The sequence below is a fragment of the Takifugu rubripes genome, chromosome 3 (assembly GCF_901000725.2).
Source record: "Takifugu rubripes chromosome 3, fTakRub1.2, whole genome shotgun sequence".
Taxonomy (NCBI): Eukaryota; Metazoa; Chordata; class Actinopteri; order Tetraodontiformes; family Tetraodontidae; genus Takifugu; species Takifugu rubripes.
This window is the reverse complement of record NC_042287.1, coordinates 6369735-6383594: the sequence shown is the minus strand read 5'-3', so window position 1 is coordinate 6383594 and position 13860 is coordinate 6369735. Positions and strand designations below refer to the sequence as shown.

General features: G+C 45.8%; 1 long non-coding RNA gene across 1 annotated transcript; it reads right to left on the bottom strand.

The window, feature by feature from the left end:
* Positions 1–1312: 1312 nt before the first annotated feature.
* Positions 1313–8392, bottom strand: LOC115249192 (uncharacterized). Its single transcript, XR_003887908.1, has 4 exons — positions 8221–8392; positions 7730–7861; positions 7502–7595; positions 1313–1488 (listed from the first exon to the last, which is right to left on the bottom strand). It is a non-coding gene; the product is annotated as an uncharacterized lncRNA (long non-coding RNA).
* Positions 8393–13860: the final 5468 nt, after the last annotated feature.

The window sequence follows — 13860 nt, the reverse complement described above, 5'->3', positions numbered from 1 at the left end:
TCCTTTCAGGAGATGGAATGATTCCATGCCTGGCACAAGGGTACAAACATCACTGCTTAAATCCCCCCCGATTATTTCTGGTCCTATTGTTGTTGCAGCCGCAGCACAATTGCTCGTAAATCTCATTCCTCATCGGTTTTGAGCGTCATTATGAAATTTCCTAATTCCTAATTACTTATAATTTGACGTTTCTTGCATCGAAGCTTTGTGACAATGACGCAGCTGTTGAGCAAAAAACATTCTGGAATTTGAATAAAATGGGATTAGGCTGCAGATTTCACAGTCAAAATATTCCCAGTCCACATTACAGAGTTTGAAACTTACTTTAATCCATCTGCGTCCTTGGATGTCTTTGTGAGTTTAATAGCCTCGGGCCTACCAGGGCGAGAAAACGCCGACAGCGGTGAACCCGCCAAGGGAAATTTTCCGGCATGAAGTCATTTTCGCTCCCACTCTTGAAGTTGGATGGTTAATTACATTGAATTGGAACAATATGAAAATGTGACAACTTGAAGAGTCTGCAAGATTTGAAATTGAAATTCAGATTGCCATTCAAATGTGCACCCAAGAACCCTCCACTTCCCATCCTACTTCCCAACAGACTGAGCTACCACTTCCCCCGTGCAGGAATGTCGCAGCAAATTTGGGGCACTTGGGGCAAAAAACAACAATTGCAGAGTCTGGATGCTAATGAGATTATATCAATATAGAAAAACACAAACATCCTCTAAATGGCAAGCTGTCTTCAGATTGTATAACGCATCTCAAGACCGTCAAAATCCCCTAGAAAAGTCTTAAATTATAAATCCCTCTGCCTGTCAAAGCAAATAAGGATCCAACATAAAGCAACTGGGGCAGACCCGATTTCTGTTGCTCTAATTATGGAAACAAAAAGGTCAAACTCCAAGAATTACGCTTAATAGACCTTTGACAGGATAATTCAGACCATTAGGATTTTATGCCATGGAGTCACTTGTTTTACGTCCACCTGGTTTTAATTCCGAGCAACCAGCTGCATTAATTAGGCTGCATTCGACGTGTGATGAGCTCGGCGTTGAGCGATGGTGATGAGGGAGCGTTGTGCCACTTACAGCTATTTATAATGGATCAGAGAGATTGGATGCACTATAAACACTAAATGAAAATGACTGACAGTAACTACAGCACCCTGTGGGGCTGTAACATGCAGACCAAGAGAGGAGAGACACACAGAGGGGGGATAGAAGGCTGCTGCTGTCACACACGGGCGTATAAATACAGCATTTATTTATTTGCATCAATAAAGACACTGTGATGTCTGTGTGGGCCTGCCTGTCGAGTTACCTGCAGGGCAGCAGTTCAACAGGTAATGCTGAATAAGCGTTTCAGAGAGTGCTGTCTTCTGCAGGCGGAGATGTCCTCCAGCTCCGGGAGCGCTCTGTGATGTTCAGAGCCGTCTTCACGATACTCCGCAGGCGCCTTCAGTCTGCTGCAGCGCCGCTTCCATACCTGGACATAATGCTTGATGAGCTTTTGGAACAGGTTAACCTTCCTGGTTGTTGTTGAAAGTGCCGGTCATGTGCAGAAGTTAACCGACTTTTGCTTTTTTCTTTGTTTTTCCATAACGGTGCTGATTGAAAGATTATGCCAGGTATTATAAAACCTTACACGAAAGGGACCCTAATCATTTTCACCTTAGATGAATCCGTCATCTTTGCCAATCAGTAAGAAATAGCTGGAGGCAGCGAAGGTTTAACAGAATATGAACTCACGCTGGCCATTACTTCCATAAATAAACATAAATTCCCAATCAGTACATGACTTGGTAGTAAGCATCAGAATGAGGAAGAAAGGAGATTAAATTGACTTTAAAAAGTTGTTTTATATATATATTCCTGGTATATATATATATACCAGGAAGCTGCTAATGTAGTTCTTAGTTTTTTATGTTAGACTTGAGTCTTGGTGTGTTTAACATGCAGCCCAGCTTCATTCAGGACAAGATTTCTCCATGCTTTACTTTTATATATATTCTTTTGGCCAAATTATTCAAAGACTATCTCTCTTCTTTGCTGTGTGAGAACCACCTTTTATTATGGTTTAGAAACGTATACGCTTCCTTACCACTCATTTACAATTACAGCCTAAAAATCAAGAGGAGTATCTGCCTACAGTCATTAATAATCATTTCTTGAGCACACAGGCTTTTAGTGGGGAGGGTTTATTAGTGGTCGTCCCTTTGAACGCTCATATCTGTGTTTCTGTGTGTGCTCATCTGTCCGGCCAGCAGGCTGGCCTCCGTCTGCTGAGGGATCAATAAGCAGCTGAATCCTCAGAGAAGGTCCTCTCGATGCTCGAGGCAGAGGCCCGCGTGTTCTTAGCCTGTGAGTTGCTATGGGAACGGTGTGTCACTGTGTGTGTGTGAGTGCGTGTGAGAGAGAAAGAGAGAGACAGAGAGAGAGAAAAGGTGAGCATGATAGCAGATAACATAAAAGGAAAAGTAAAATCAGAGGTGACCACACAGAGAAATCATATGAGCAAACACACACACACACACACACACACACACACACACACACACACACACACCAAGCCCAGCAGTTGCACAAATGCACACAAAAGCGAGATGGAGATATATAACATATCTGGAATCTCTCCAGATCAGACTGTCTCATTGCCTTTCTCCTCATATTGCCTCCTAATTGCCCAATGCCCTCAGCCTTTCGCTCCTGGTTCATCCGTCCCACAGGGAGGGTGGTGGTTGGAGTGGTGGTAGTGCTGGGGGAGAGGGCAGAGGGACAAGGCTCCGGCTGTCTGCACTCGGGCTTCCCACTCCTAACAGAACCCCTAAAACCTGTGGAGAGTGTGACGGCAGGCCAGCAGGTGGCCTGTTGGCCTGCTGCTCATCTGTCCACTTGGAAGTGATGCAGCATTGATGCATATTCATCACAGGGAGGAGGGTGTGTGTGTGTGTGTGTGTGTGTGTGTGTGTGTGTGTGTGTGTGTGTGTGTGTGTGTGTGTGTGTGTGTGTGTGTACAAGGGAGAGGGGGTGGGTGATGGTCCTGCCACTCAGACAGTCAATAACAAAACAGCCACTTGCAGGAAAATCCCCCTTCGCTACCCCCTCTCCTTCCCTCGCCCCCTCTCTCTCCTCCTGCTCTCATTCTCTCTCCCCCTCTCTCCTTCCCTCTCTCCCCCTGCTCTTTCTCTCCCTCCCTCCTCTCACCGAGGACGACATATGGCGGCAGCTGCCCAGTTCATGTCATAATAGTGTGAATTAGAATCAGCGTGGAGCGCACATGAATTATGGACCTTACCTCTCTATGGGGACATGGGCCGTATGACAGGAACATGTAAGAATTAAAAGGAAGGAAAATATGAAACCTCCTGTGGAGCTCCTTATCCTCATCTGTTGATTTAGCAGCTGGCTACGCGTTGAAACTCTCCATCTCGACTCTATAACATGTTATTTGCTGAAGTAACTTGAGTCGCTGACACTTTATTCCCTTTAACAGAGTGAACAAAATGTTAGTAGGCTAAGGAAATAGCTAAACAGGGCAGCCATGTTGCAGATTTGAGATGCAACATTAGCATTCCTCTTGAGCTAATGTGCACGGACTCACAGCTGAAGTTTGCATTTAGCGTCTCGAAAGAGATTCATTTGACAGTAAAATAAAATTTGTGTTATTCTCCCAGCTGCACTTTTCCTCTTCTCCCAAAAATCTGAGCAAACCCAAACTCGCAACAGCCTGTTTTTGAGCTACAAACATTGCCACAGTCTCCCTCTTTCAGCATCTCCACACTTTCTTTTCTCCATCATTCTCTTTGTTGTCCTCTGGATCCTTTCATCAACCACATACACTCTGTTTTTCTGCAATTTCCTTTGTTCCCTTTCTCGTCCGCCTCCCTCTCTGAGCCCCACTCCCTCTTCATTACCACCGGCGTCCAATAGGCCGATATTGTACAAGCTACAACTGAAAATGATGTCATTAATTATTTGGGAAGAGATTATGTGATTAAGCTTCTCTTTCTGTGGTTCTGCGGGGCCATGTGTGCATGCTCACGTCTCACTGTGTGTACGTGCACGCTTGTGTATGTGGGGGTGCATTGTGTTGCCCACATTATCATATGCAGACACAAGTGGAAAACCAGCATGTGGGCCATTTGCTGGTTAAATTTCTGACCCACTGCCATTTTTTTTACTGATGCAGGACAAACATGAAAGCTCTCCTGTGTGATAATTGGCAGAAACCGAACACTACTCGCGGTTCCTGCTGGGATGTGGAAGAGGGACAAGATTCACATGTCCTTGTTGAACCAAAGACACTTTTTGAGGTCAGAGAAAAATAGAGTTTTAGTTTTAGGAAGAGTGCAAACAAGACTGGGGTGTGAGGACGGACGAGAAGAGGGGGGAAATGATGGGATAAGATATGGTGAAAAATCAGGAACTGTGGAGAAAAGTGCAGAAAAGATGCAGATGTGTGTGTGTGCGTGCGTGTGTGTGTGTGGGAGGGGTCAGAATGGTTTATAGGCCAGCTGTGTGCAGTCTTTTAGTCAGCCGGTGACCCAAATCATAGAATAAAGGGAACGATGGACAGAGCGACAGGAGAGGTATTTGAGCAAAAAGAAAAAGAGGGGGATGCTGACATTAAAAAAGGATAAGTTACGGCAGTGAGACGGGGAAAAAAAGTGAAGGCTTGGGAGAAAGAGGGGTGGAAAAGTGAGAGTTGGTCGTTAAAGCAAAGAAAGAGAGGAAGAAGTCTTCAGACGACACGTTAGTCTGAAACGGAGCAGCAGATATAAATATCTGGGCTTGTTATTCATTCTCTGCCTGCTTTGCATTTCCTGAGCAAAAAAATCTGCAGCACCTCCACACACACACACGCACACACACTCACACACACACACACACACACACACACACACACACACACACACACACACATGCTCACACGTGGGCTCCCTGCAGCAGACAGCATCTTTCATGCGAATGTGTACTAAACATAGAATCACACCACAACATGCATAATACAAGAACAAATATCCAGAGCACGCCAAAGTGCAAATATGTCTCTTACCCTGAGATAATTAGTTTCATCTGAGTCGATGTGAGGGTTTGACACAAAACAGAACATTAACAATTGATGACTGTGAGAAATTTAAAGAAATCATCACTTCAGAGATTTTTAATTGCAGACTGCAGAAGGGCATGGAGCAGAGAGCTGAAGAAAGATGGATTGTCCCTGATACAGATATTCTTAAATGACTGTTTTTGTGATTCACCGCAGGCAGCGCAGTAAGAGGGATCAGAAACAGGGCAGATGTCGTTAACATCAGCACTCACATCTGTCTGCTGCAGGGACCTAAAAGACCGGAGGCGCTTGAGAAACAGCGATAATCCAAAATTTCTACTCTGATGAGGGAACAAATTAAAGGAAACACACCCCACTGTTTAGATTTGACAAGTGATTGAAAACCTGCTTTTTGATGTGTGGCCTGAATGCAGTGGTTATAACATTAAAAACGAAACAATAACACAAAGGTACAAAGTATATGTTTTGTTATGTGAGAAATGTGTTGTTTTTTCCTGCATTGTGTCACTGGATATTGTTAGTTTAAGTTCAACCAAACTGAACTACCGTGTATATAAAGCTAGCATAGCTAATGACTAGGTCATAATTAACAGACATGGGCACACACGCAGCCACCCACCCACCTACATACTCGCACACACATGCACGCGCGTGGGTCAGGTGACCAAATACACCTGGTTACGCCTACGTCCGGTTTATATAAGTCCTCTACAACAGAGAGCATAGATGCATTTTCAAGCAGTGAGAGAGAATTGGTATTTACAATGGATTTTAAGAGTATTGAGCTCTGTAGCAACTGTAAAACTTTTAATCCTGTGGAAGCAGCAATAAAATGATCATGTGTGCCTGAATCACTGAAATCAAAGAAAACCCGGCAGACGCAACATTGTCGGCCTAAAATGTGGAAGAATTAACTTGGTAGAACCACTAAAACCTCCAATCTGAAATGTCCCCATTGTCCAGCACATGTAAAGAATTGTGCTACTTTTGAGGACAGCGTCAAAGTTTTTCAAACCATCAACTTTAAAATTCATGCAAGAATGAGAACAACAATATTTGGACAGAAAGAGACGAAAGAGTTCAACATAGTCCAAAGAGGGAGGTAAGATGTTAGCTCATGCCCTTCGGAGCCACCAGGACGTTCAGGTTGATTAGAAACGATCCATAGATCAGTTTGTCCTCAGACCGTCACGTTGGACTGAAAAAAATCTTTACCGCAATTTTCCTTCTGACAGTGATGCTGTTTGATATTCTGCTCGGCTTCAGAAATAAAGATTTTCAGAAGCACAACAAGATTCATACAACCCATCGTGGTTTATGTATAATATCACTGTCTGTTCACGTAAAACAGGAAATGAATGCAGGCTGAAACTTGATATTTGTTCTTGTTCAAATCCTCACGCCCTCCTTGCAGCAAACAACATTAAATCAAATGTCCTTATAAATATATAATTTAGTCTCTATCCTCGGCAAATGCTAGTCCGAGATGTCTTTCTGTCCGGGTCGTTCTGGAAGCCCATTCAACATGGCTTCACATCCTACACGTTAACGCCTCTGGCAGATCCGAACAGCCAACTGTAATCTGAGTCTTAGCCTTGGTGGTCGTGGATCTGGAGCGGCGTGGGTCTGGACAGGAGTCAGACCGCCTCGGCCCCTCCGACGCAGCGTGTTTGGCAGCCGTCTGCATCCAGAGCTGGACTGCAAATGGCGCCAAATTGGATCAGTGTGGGATCCAGGCTGGGGAACTGTTTTGTCTCATGACTGGACAATACTGGAGAGTGAGACTGGGAGATTACCTGCAACAGGATTACAGTCGTGCAGGGAGATAAGACGGCGCCACACACAAGCCTTCACTGGATCCACATTTAATCTAGCTGGATGACTCAGTCTCCTGCAGCAGTTTGGCAGAATTAGGAAGTCATTTATTGTGTTTAATGCTATTACGGGATTTGGTGGGATAAAAAAATCTGGCCAAAATTGAAAATCTTTTTCAAAGTCTTTAGTCATGGCTGCCCCAGGAGGCTGTGAGGGTCATCACCACTATTTAATCAGGTGGGTGATACAAAACTGAGGCCACCTTTGCCTTGATGTGGGCCCCCGCCATTCCTGCTTCCACACCTGCCAGTACCTGTAATGTAGAAGCTCCAGTATAGGCCACGCCCACCTCTTTATTCTAAAAGCACCTGTTTCATTGTAAACTATTCCCACTTAATGGGCAGAAAGGCCAATTAAACCCTTAATGTATATGTATATAGTAGGGATGAGTGTTTCTTTGCAGTGTAATAGCCAAAACGGGGAACAAGGCCGAAGCACAATGGATCAGATCAGCAGATCTGAGCATCTCATCTTGCATTTGTGTTTCATCTGGCAACCACCTTAGCGCATTTATATTCCCATTTTAGCGCCATTACATGACACGAGCACTCACCGTAAGTGCTTTCAGCAGTTGAAGATAAAGATGATCACGTTATTGTGAGATCTGTCGGCGGATGATTGAGAGCCAAAGGCAGCCGTCGGTTCTCCTGTCGAATGCAAAGTGGCACAAATTATCCTCCATTTATGGGAATCACTGGACCCAATTTATGCAGCACAAAAGGAATCCAACTAAAGGAACAGACAGCACGTATTTAAACCAACTACGCCATAAAATGCATACATTTAACCGATGCTGCGCACGGCGGACGACAGCTTCGGTCTCTAGGGCGCTGGGGCGCTTTCGATGGCGGGCCCCCTTTGCTGCGGCGGGAGGTTTGATGGCTGTGTCAGAGCAGCTCCAAGCTTCCTCCAGCTGAGAATCAAATGGAGGCACAGCAGGCGTGTTTGAGTTAAACCAGTCACAGTTTTCACTTTCGATAAAAATGAGTCAAGTGACGACTAAAACTCAGCCAACAAGCAGCTGCAGTATAAATACGAGCAGAAACTAGGTGTGTGTGAGTGTGTGTGTGTGTGTGTGTGTGTGTGTGTGTGTGTGTATTGAGTACATAGTATAAAGAACTGCTTATTATCAGGAGCTGAGTGCTGAATGTTAACTGTGACATGCTGCTGCATTCATATGAGCAGTCGCAGGTGTGCTCACACCCCCCCTCCCTGGAAAATAATCGGATCCCCAAAACCTGCTTATGAAGCAGAAGGAGCGTGTGTTCCTACCTGGACACTAATTGATTCCCTTGGCGGCTTGGTTTATAATCAAAGAAGTCTTTCGCCGGCCTTCCTTAATCGCTGCCGTCGTGCCAAATAATTACAGGAGTTGCCCCCATGGAGCTCTGCTGTTTTAGTTTAGTTTTGTGTAGCGTAATCTATATATCTATATGTGTATATGTGTGTGTGTGTGTGTGTGTGTGCGCGCACGTGTGTGTGTGTATGTAGGGGGGATTTGTAGGTAAATGCCACAATGTCAGAAAGAGAGAAGCCCTTTATTAAAGACAAAGGCAGGGCTGGTTTGCACAGTGCGGTCTGCTAACGATCTGATGGAAGAGCCAACTGGGCGTCTCCAGTCTAATACACACGCCTTATCTCCAGCCTGCTGTGGGGAGGTTGCTGCCTGCTGTTGGGTTAATCTGACATATCTCCTATTTGAATTGTTTCACTCTGGCCATTAGCTGTCGTGAGTACGCACGCTGCTCCCGCTGGCTGCCTCTTCGTGTCCCGTGTGTGTTACCGACTGGCAATGAAACCGGATACTTGTCTGATGTTTCCACTCTCAATGAGTCAACTCACCAGGAACCTAAGTTTTTGGGAGCGGCGTTCTTGGCGACGGATGCACCGCATCACACCGTTTTAGGCGGTTTACCGCCATGAGACCCCCCCCCCCCCCTAACACACACCCAAACTGTGCTGTCCTTACAGCTCAGCGGGGGTTCATTACACTCTCACACGCACTCCTCGACACCCCGGCACTCCTTCTGTGGGATGGAAGCGTGTCTGTGCATGTGTGCGCCTGATAGCCAAATAGAGAAGGACCAGCGGATTAGCATATGTGCGTGCCAGCTCGCATGTTTTAAAGAGATTGCGTGCGCGAATTTATCACCGCTTTTTTTTAGTGATACAGCACAAAAGCAGGCCTGGATAGGAGGAGAGTCCCCGTTGCAGAGACCACAGTGAAATTAGGTTAAATGGAATTTTGAGGCTTAATGACGGGCACTTCCAGGCTAAATGTGATTGTAAAGAGGAGGCAGGAAGTGAGATCTCTGCACAGCCAATGACAAAAAATGTTGATGTCCTTTCGGGCATCTTTGTTCCTCAACCTGAGCAGCCTTTGTGTTGATGTCCCTGCATTTTAGGATTCAATGCATGCATGCAGCGAGATCTACCATTCTTTATAACGCACTGGCACAAATCTGTGGACACGTCAGCGCATACGAGTGGTTGGTGTCTTGATTTTGGTACACACAAAAGGATGGCTGTTAACTAGGTGCTATGTCGGCAGGAGTCGTGTGAGTATTTAGACCGTATAGAATGTGCCAAATGTGAAATGTGATCTCATATAGTTAAGAACACAACTTCCTGAACAGCCAAAGTTTAAGAGACAGTACAGGTGTGTCTGAGAGGGGGGCGAGCGAGAGAGACCAAGAGAGAGAGAGATACTGGCCCTGTGAGACCCATGGATGTGTAGAGAAGAGATACAGAGACAGAGGAAATGATTGAAATTCGTGGGGGTGGAGGGTGAAGGAAAGATAGAGGGACATAGAGGAGTAGGGGGGGGGGGGGGAGAGATTGGGTCATAGACAGGCAGTCTGGGTGACAGCTGTTGTATCCAGAGTTTATCAGATTAAATCTGACCATCTCCGCTGTGAGAGGGAGAAACCAACACACACACACACACACACACAAACACACACACACACACAAATGTGCGCACACTGTCATGTGATACATCTGAACTTGAAAGCAATATAAACTTTGATGGAGCAACCTCGGTCCACTCTGTCCACATTTTCATTAGGGGACTTAATCAACCATTTCACTAAGATGACCCTTTGGACTCTGCTGGATCTCTGCTGGATCTCTGCTGGATCTCTGCTGGATCTCTGCTGGATCTCTGATGGCTCTCTTTCATACCACTGCAGCAGATCCTCTTGACCAAACATCACCAGAGCTCTGTTTTCAGTCCTTAAGACATCTTTTAGACTGAATTCCATCACCGATTTTCCCTCGAAACCAAACGGACTTAATGAGTACGGAACAGGACGCTGTCTTTTCTTTTGCCTTGTGAAGCGCAAAGTGCAGAAAAGTTGACTCACGTCTCCAGGGAGCCCAACGTCGCTGCCCCCCCACCCCCCCCCCCCCCCCACCCCCATCCTGCAGCAGTAGCCTTCAGCAAGCAACCCCAATTCATAGCAATTAGGTATGCCCAGAATTCTAATTTACACAATTTGATTCGATTCAGCTCCCATTTCATCCAATTATTGTGTAACACAGCCCTGGCCCATGCTACCCAACACCCCCCCCCCCCACCCCCACTCCCCCCAGCCTTGTCATGACCAAACCCCCGCTCGCTCTCCTGCCTGTCACTTTCAGACTGCTGCACTTGACAGCTGCGTTTGCTCCTGGTTTGGGGAAATTAATTGAACGGGGCACGGCTGACAAAACTCCACATGTTGAATCTGGCAGAATGCTGGGGAGATTATTTCACACCGGCAGCCGCGGGGATGCTGCAGCTCTCCCTCCTTCTCAGTCTCATCCTCATCCTCATCCTGATCCGTGCTTTAAATCCATTTAAGTGCTGCATCTCCGCGACGGCTTTTGAAATGGCTGCTGGTGCGAAGTATCAGGTACATGTGTAAAACAGGTCTGTTGCCTCGGAAAAGAGAGGGAATGGGGGCGCTCAGCCTTTACTCCCAGTTTCTCACCCACAGCGCTGATCCTCAGAAGCGCACCTTCGGGACATTCATACCGCTCCACCACCAGTCGATTAATTTCACCATTAACAGACCTAAATTTATGATCCTTGTTTGGGTCCTTGACAGAAACAGCTTTTTAAACAGGTTTGGACGATAGCGGTAATGTTTCGGGGGAACTGGGCCACAGAGACTTCAGCACTGCTGAGATGTGCAAATAATCTGCTGACAAAATCAAAGTCTTCCGTTGTGATTCGCATCCATTTATGCTCCATTATGATTCATTTTTCCCCAACGGTGCCGTGGGAAATTCTAAATTAACTCAGACAAAGGTGACTTTTGGGGTACCTCAGAGATCAGGGCTTGTACCGCTATTGTTTTCACTAAGAAATAAAAAAAAAATATTATATCATCATATAATATCATGGCTATTTGGACTGGACCATTGTTGTTATTTGAGATACGGTTCTAACTTACAGTACAGTACAGTACTTTAGTTAAAGGCCTTGACCTGCTGAGGGTCATTTGGTAGGACTCTGCAGGCGGTGCTCCTCCTGCTGCATTGTTGATGCCCTTCTACAGTCCTGTCAGACAGACCAGTACGGGATGCTACTATTAATCCCTGGAGGAAGTGATCTCCCCCCCGCGCTGCCTGATTGGACTCCGCACCGCCTTGCTGGGACATGGACAGCATCAAGAGCAGAGTCAGCCCAACCTTTGTCTCCTGCCACTTCCTGCAAGCTTGTCCTGTTTTGGAGATGTCCTGTTTTAAACTCTTTGAGATACATTTTATACGCTTCAACAAAAACAGTAGCGTTCAGGATTCAGATTTTGGACTTGGACAGCGGAACGTGTCGTCCTTTTAGCCACATTTGTCCTGTGTCCAAAAAACAGGCCCCATGCTGCTGAATGTTGAGCTAACTGCACCTTTAACTTATGAGACCCGTCATTTGTTTTGGATCTGACGCCACGGTTACACACAAGCCTGCATACCTGGGGAACGAGCAGCGTCTGTAAAGCCAAGGCCCGCGTCTCCACGTCTCCACGTCTCCACGCACCGCGCTGCGTTGGCAGTATTGGTTTAATCTCCTGATTCGCTCGCTCGGCCTCACTGAGAGGAAAACTCAACCAAAGCTGCTGAATTATCTGTCTCACGCAGCTCTGCTGACACTTTATTCCTCCACAGATGGCAACAGCTCCCGGTACTGACATCTCCTCCGGATAAAGATTTTAAAGAAAATGAGCGGCGTGTCTTCCCGCTATCTCGACCGAACGGGGCAGAACGCGTGTTTGCTGACAACTCCGCCAGCTGCACGAGCAGATTTGCCTTTTAAGCTACAAATTCATTTGAATACCAAATGTCATAGGAAGGTTCGAACCCAGGTGGATGCTCCGGTGTGCATCACATATTTATTTTTCAGTGCCCTGACGTTTTTCCTTTCAGCATGAATGTTAAAGTATATAAAACCCAGGAGAGAAATCTCCTCAGAATCGTTCGGTTCTGCCGGAAACTTCGGGTCAGGCTGAGATGTAGCCGACAACTCACATCAAGTTTCTGCTCAAGGCTGATTTCTGAAGCAGAATAAACAGCCTCCAAACCGAGCTGGCCTCTGCTCTGAATCCAGCTGAGGACTCTGGAACGTGACCCAAATGACGCAGGACCCCCGAGGCTTGATGTCAGGCCTTTGTTTGTTTGTTTGTTTTACCTATGCAAATAATCACTACAACTAGAATCAACTGGATTCCGTTTTAAAAGTTGAACTTGAGTCAGGCACCACCTTATGAAGCCCTGTTGACATCAGCAACTTCCAGCCCGGAACGTTTCACACTTGCTGAATCCTACCTGCAGGTTTCTCATCAGAGGATTGTCATCATAATTCTTTTTATATTTTTAGCAGCAAGTCACATTGTTGATTAGTTACTCTCTCTCTCTCTCTCTGTATTCTCTGGGGCGTCCCTGACCCCATTCATTCATCTCTCTTCAAGAGAGCGGATCTACACTCGGCGATGACTCCACATGCTCGGCTCTCTCCAGCATCTCATCCTTGTGGTTTGTTTAGTTTTTTTAAGCCACTCTCACATCGGTTCCCCCCTCCTGATTCATCCTCCCTTGCTTTCGCTTGCTCTCGTCCTCTTTTGTCTCGCTCCAGCCCATCGCCCCAGGGTGGTGATTGACAAGCAAGTGGGGGTCTTGTATGGGGGACTTTCTGATTGGCAGTGAGGGAGATGGAAAAAAGATAAAGCCTCCTGGATGTGCTCTGACTGCACAGTAAAAAAAAATGTTCATTGTAATTTGTCTGGTGTTCTGTCTGCTTTTGATTTTTACTTGTTTTGCCCACTTGAGGATGATACCATCCAAAAATAAGAGTTTCTGCCGTGAACATCCATCATTTAAGCATCATTTTTAAGAAATATTATTATGAAAAAACAGCACATCAATATGTGTGAAGCATCCGAATGTAGCTTAATTAAGGCATCTAGGAAGATGTTTATCCGTGTAAGTCGTTTGAAGTGTGCAGTGAGACCAGCAATATTTATTTCATGAGCGATTCCAAGCAGTAGGAGCACGTCCCAACATTTTTCTCCCGACTTCTCGTGCGGAATACAAACATTCCCTGCCTCGGTCAAACTGCTCTTATGGTAGAATCTACAATGCTTGACATTCTAATTAAGTGTGGTGGCATTCTAATTTCCTGGGCTTGGCCACTCTACATTTTTCTTTACTTTTCGGGTGAATTATCCCCCTTAAATGTCTAATGTGTGGGATTTATATAAAGGGGATAAGGCGGATGAGAGGTAGCTGAACACAATACTGTCACCACCCTTTAATGGGGGCAGCAAAATTCACCAAAAAAGAAAAAAAAACAAGCTTCTTCACTCGCCAAGACCCTCAACTGTCACTATAGAAGACACTCAAAGTCATAAAAACTCAACAGCCCCTCTGGGGGTG